Consider the following 5,631-nt stretch of genomic DNA (forward strand, 5'->3'; position numbering starts at 1 on the left):
AGAAGATCTTTCTATTTCCAGACATTTCAGAAACTCAGATGTGTGTTGGAGCAGTGAATCAAGCTCCTGCCCAGCCCTTCAGGGTGTCAGAGGACGGGCAGGGTTTGGGATGGGATGTGATGATGAACACACCCTCCCRTCAGGCTGGGCTTCCAAAGCTCTGCTGCTCCTGATCTGCTTCCAGGCTCAGATCCTGCTCCTGCTGGGCTGGGTGGGATGTCCTGCACTCCACCGAGTCACAGCAGCACCTGGATGAGCAAATTTGGGGATCTTGGGCACATTTGTGGAAGTAGCCCTTGACAGAGATGCTCTGTTTGGGATGCACCGCAGTAAACGAGGGCTGGATGAATGCACACRTATTTTATTGTAATTTTTATTGCTTGTTCTGACTACAAAATCGAGTTCACAGTTTGCTGCAGTCATTTCCATCCAGTCAGAACCACAYGCTGTCACATTTTTCTTTCTTCCCCTCTCTGTGATCCACGAACCCAAGGAATCCCCATTCCCAGATGCAGAGCAGGCACCAGGCACTCAGGGAAGGGTGATAAATCCACCCCAAAAGCTGCTCTGGGCTGGTTTGCATCCATCCTGCTGCAGAAATCCAGGAAAAGCTCCCATTCCTTGTACTCCAGCCCTCATCCCTGTCCCAGCCCACATCCACAGCTCACTCCCCATCAGCTCTCTCAAAGTGTTGGCAACCCCAGTCCCCTTGTTCATAATTCACTCRTGTTTGTTCTCAGAGTTTGTTTTTGAAAATCCTTCAAAGATTTTTTTTGTTGTTGTTGCAAGGTTTGTCCTGAAAAGGGAATATTGATTTTGACCTATTTTTAACCGATAYACTTCAGAGGATAATTGGAGAGCTGCTGTAAAAACCAAGGCTGCCCTATTTGCACTGCTTAGATTTAATTAAAAAGAAATAAAGAAATAATTTTCCTTTTTTTTTTTAAAGTATAAAGCAGAAAAATTCTCTGCTTATCCCTTTTTAGGTGGTCAAATGCACCTAAATATGTTTCAGTGCCTGATAATGAAAATATGGTGTAAAGGTTGAATTTGGGTTCCAAGCCTGACTTTTCAYTGACACCAAATAAATTCACAGCACAACTCAGCCTCAGAAGGCGCAGACAGATTTCTTTCAAACATCAAACCAGTGATTTTGGATTTGCTCCTGAAATATTTGCTCCTCGATGTTATGGCATTCTGAACATGTTTAAGTGAGGTTATCCTTTGATTTAGAAAAAAATGTAAATGAGGAGTAGCTCACAGAAAGATGTAGCTGCTTTGTGAGGGTGCTTTCCCTTTCCAGGGGCAGGCATTAGCTTTGTATTCCTGCGTGGAAATCGGGGAATGGGGAGCTGGAGCTGTGCCATTTTATTGATTTTGGTCTGGCACAAGGAACTGCTTGGTTTCCTTTTTCTTGAGCATTGTTTGCTGGSATTTTTAACTCTGGACAGGGATCCTGGGACAGCAGCAGTGAGCAGGGAGCTGGGAATGTAAAAAATKTGAGCCCTTGGAAGGGATTCACAGCACCTTTGGGAGATGTTGCCAAAGCACCTGATGGGCACAGGCTGGCACTGCCTCTGCTGTAGGGGCAGCACGCAGAAATATTCATATTTTTGTATTTTTCATTTTAATTCAAAGAGTTTTTAGCTAATGACGAGAAGTTTCCCAAATTAGGATTGTTCCCAAGTGCTCCTGCTYTATCTGCATCCCATGAGCTCCATGGTGGGGTTTGGTGTCAGCTGGTGGGAGGTTTAGCAGGGGAATCTTTAAAGGTCCCTTCCAACCAAAATCATTCCCTAATTCCTGTAAGGAAGCCAGGGAAGGAGCAGAAAATGTACTTTACAGCCTCATCTGCAATGGGATCTTCTACATCATGTGAGGCACCAGATTAAAAAAAAAAAACTATATCTGTATCTATATCTATATCTGTATCTATATCTATATATATATCTATATATCTATATCTATCTATATATCTAAATTTTCCAAAGATTTATAATATGGCAGTGTGGGGAGCATAGAAAAGGAGTGAGTGCAAATTTGCTATAGGAATTAAGAAAAAGAGGACAAAAATAAAAAAAAAAGGAAAACAAATTTAGCTATTGTGCTTTCCAAACAGAGGAATCTTGCATCTCTTTGTTCACTCAGAGAGAAAGCAAAAAGTCTGATCGTTCTGTGTTCAAAGAATCACTTTAAAATAAATTTCGGGACAAAGTTGGAAGTTTTTTGGTTTCCTTCATGATTGGACTGGCTCAGTTAATTTGTTCAGGGCTTGGGACTCTTTGCTAAGCCATTAAAGGAGATAAAAAAAACAACTCCAAAACTCTCTGTTCTCTTATTTGGTGCTCATTATGAGCAGCCACAGGGATGTACATCCCTCTCATTCGAGAGCAGGCAAAGCACAGCTGAATTGGCTGCTCCAGGAACCCACAAAGCATCAAAATTAAATGTTTCTGCTTTTCATGTCCTACACGTGAAATATCGCTCGGCCTTGGAGGTGTTCACAGGAAACATTGCATGTTGTGTTTGCTTCTAAACTGAAGCCAAAAGAAAAAACAGGAAATATTTATAGATTTAAAAGCATTTCATGCGATTTATGACATTTGTTGCAGGTTGTGATTATCTTAAATGTAGATATTTTGGRGACAGCTTGATTTGTTGGATTGAGTTCTGATTTCCACAGTAAGATTCYCTCAGTGACTTTATTTCTTACGGATTTCTCAGCTTCTCCCTTGTTGTGTTTTATGGATAGTGGAGGAATAATATCAGCCCAAAGATCTGATACTGTAAATACACCTTTTAGCACCGATGCAGAACCCTCAGCGCGTGATAAATGAGGGAAATAAAAGGTATTTTCTTACAGATAGGAAAAAATGGCATGGAATTTATCCCTGCTGGAAATAATGGACTCTTCCCCCAGTTATGCAGTTTCTAATTCCTGGTGTTAACTCTTCTGATACAAGAGAAGACATCTGTGTGTGTGTGTGTGGAATGTGACTGCCTGAGATAGCTCAAAAATCCTTAATTTCCAGAGCTGTGCTTGAAAGAGAACATAAATTCATGACCCTTAGTTTTGTGTGTTGTAATTTCTGGTTTTAAGAGCACAGAGGAGAAAGTAAACGAGATTATGGAATCTCAGGAAGGTTTGGGTTGGAAGGGATCATAACAAACATCTCGATCCACCCCTGCCATGGCAGGGACACCTCCCACTGTCCCAGTGCTTTTAGCACAGTTTAGGACTGTGGATGAAAAAATGCTCCCAAATTATCCCCTGGTATTCCTTTGTCTGTCAGATCATTGAGTCTGGTTTGATTTGATGTGATTTCTGTCTTTAAACCAAAGCCCAGGCTCTGGGAGGGTTTGCTGTGTTTTATTTAGCTCCCTGTGGAATGTCAGGAGCAACTAATTACAATGCATAATTCTGCTCATGATTATTATTTTTTCCTTTCTGTTTTACCAATTTTGATCCCTTTCAGCACTACAAGGACCTAGGTCACCTTGGCCACACACACAAAGCTGCCCCTGTTGCAGGGTTGGCTTTAGCAAAGTTAAAACCAGCTCTGGAGGGACTGGAAACCCTAAACCTCCTGGGTTAACCAAACCTGCCTATTTCAGTCTGATCTGTCAGGATATAATTTAAAACTTTGAAACCAGAGAAGCAAAATCACCCCTTTTGCTTCTATTTCTTGTGCTGATCTCTATTCTCAGATACTGGATTTGGGCATTGGATACAGCTGAAMATGCACAAGAGTATGGATTGAAAAACAAGGAGGAAAAGCCAAAAACAAACCTCATGTGCCCTTTCTGAAAGATAATTTTTGTTTACCATTAGAAATTYATAATTTCAAGCATTCCTGTTTGTAGTCACCCTAACACCTGTGCAGTGGGTGATTTTTGCTGTATCTGTGCTTATGAATTCCAGTCAGACCAAGAAAAAAATAGAGTCCCATCTCGTCCCAGATGGGAGAGAAGGAAATGAGCCACTTGTTTGAAAGGAAAAAATCGATGGTGAAGCAAAATTCTGAACCTGGGTCTTGTGCATCCCTAACCGGGGTGGTTACTGTGTCCAGGAGAAGGAATTTCAGCTTTAGGAATTCTCTGAGAGATGATTTTGTCTCGTAACAGCCTGTTCTATCCCGCAGCTGCTTTTTTAACTTCGCGACTTCACCGACATCAATTGACTGTCAAATAAGCGCCGCTGTGAACTCATGAATAAACATTGTTGTCGTTTCCATATTAAGAGGGACTTCAGCTGAAAAGAATCCATTTGTGCCACTGCAATATCTTAATTATTTACTGTGTTATATTGTAATTAATTGTGGTTTGCTCCCTCCAAACTCCATATTCCGCAGATCTCACGGGYTTTGGAAGCAACGCGCTAATATTAAAGTCATAATCAACACTGCCTCTAAATATTCATGCCAATAAATGACTCCCATGTGTTCTCTGAGTGCCAAGGATAGTCTGAAGCATTTATTTAGCATTCTAGTGGGATCTGGTTTCTGCAGAGTTCACAGAGATGCAGAATTTCAATTTCGTTGCTGGGAAAGCACGTTTGGATTCGCACGAGCAGGACCYTTTGGATAAAGGAACGGTATCTCAGTCCCAGCCTGGGCTCAGAAAAGTCTCAGAGCTCTCTGATATTTTTCATTTGAACAATTTTGTTTAGTCTGTGACAGCCTCCCAATAATTTCGCTTCTTAATAAACATCTCTAATTTTTCAAACAATTCGAAAATCGTTGCGTTCCGAAGGCGGGGATGCTCCGTCTGTCACGGAGGCTCCACCGGGGCCCCGCCGCAGCAATCACGAATTCAGACACATTTCTCAACAAATCAATTAAAACACCAGAACCCTGAAACGATCTCGATGCAATTGGCTGGCACAAATCTCCAGAAAAGCGTCTCGAGCGTGCGGGGGAACAGCTGATTTATGGAGCTACTGTTGGAATTTCAAACAAGGAAATGCTGCCGTGCAATCCAGTGAGCTTTGTTTAATGAAATGTAAGTTAAATGTAAACAGCTTTAAAATATATGTGAGCTTTTGGATTTGGAGTAGCCAGCAGATTGCAAATTGTGCTTTGCCCTTGGAACTGCAGATTCCAGAATWGGTGTAGGTGCATCGCCCCTTCCTGGAAGATTTTGGGCCTCCACTGCTTCAGATCCTCTCTCACAGCTCCCCCCAAAAAATTAATGGATTTACCTTTGGATGCTTGAGATGAAAAAGAGCTCGTTTTTTATAATCAGGGGAAAGGCACTGTGGAGATTGCATGCAGTCATGATGGTGCTGAAAATGCAATCCAGATGTCCYGGTCCCTGCTCCATGCTGGAGCACAACTGGGATTTCCGTGGGCTCTTTTGATGATGGCTTGTTTAGAAAGTTCTCTCAAATACTTGTGTAGGCATAAATACTTTGTCACAGGGATACTTGATAATACTGTTGACCATATTTTTGTTGMCATTTCATWTTTTTTRTACTTGAYARTCCTTGTGGRTCCCTTCCAACYCAGGATGTTCTATGACTTTTTATTGTTCAAACATGACTTYTTTATCTCTTTTAAGCTAAAACTTAATTATGGATAAATAAACTTAATTATAAGTAAATAAGCATTATGAAAAGCTTGAAATACATCT

General features: G+C 41.4%; 1 protein-coding gene across 1 annotated transcript in view; it reads left to right on the forward strand.

Moving 5' to 3' along the window:
* Positions 1-5,631, forward strand: part of ADAM12 (ADAM metallopeptidase domain 12) — a 159,803-nt gene that overhangs the window by 33,078 nt on the left and 121,094 nt on the right. The gene's annotated exons all lie outside the window — the stretch shown is intronic.

The sequence above is a fragment of the Malurus melanocephalus genome, unplaced genomic scaffold (assembly GCF_030028575.1).
Source record: "Malurus melanocephalus ecotype Western Australia unplaced genomic scaffold, MMel_1.1 scaffold_358, whole genome shotgun sequence".
NCBI classification, from domain to species: domain Eukaryota; kingdom Metazoa; phylum Chordata; class Aves; order Passeriformes; family Maluridae; genus Malurus; species Malurus melanocephalus.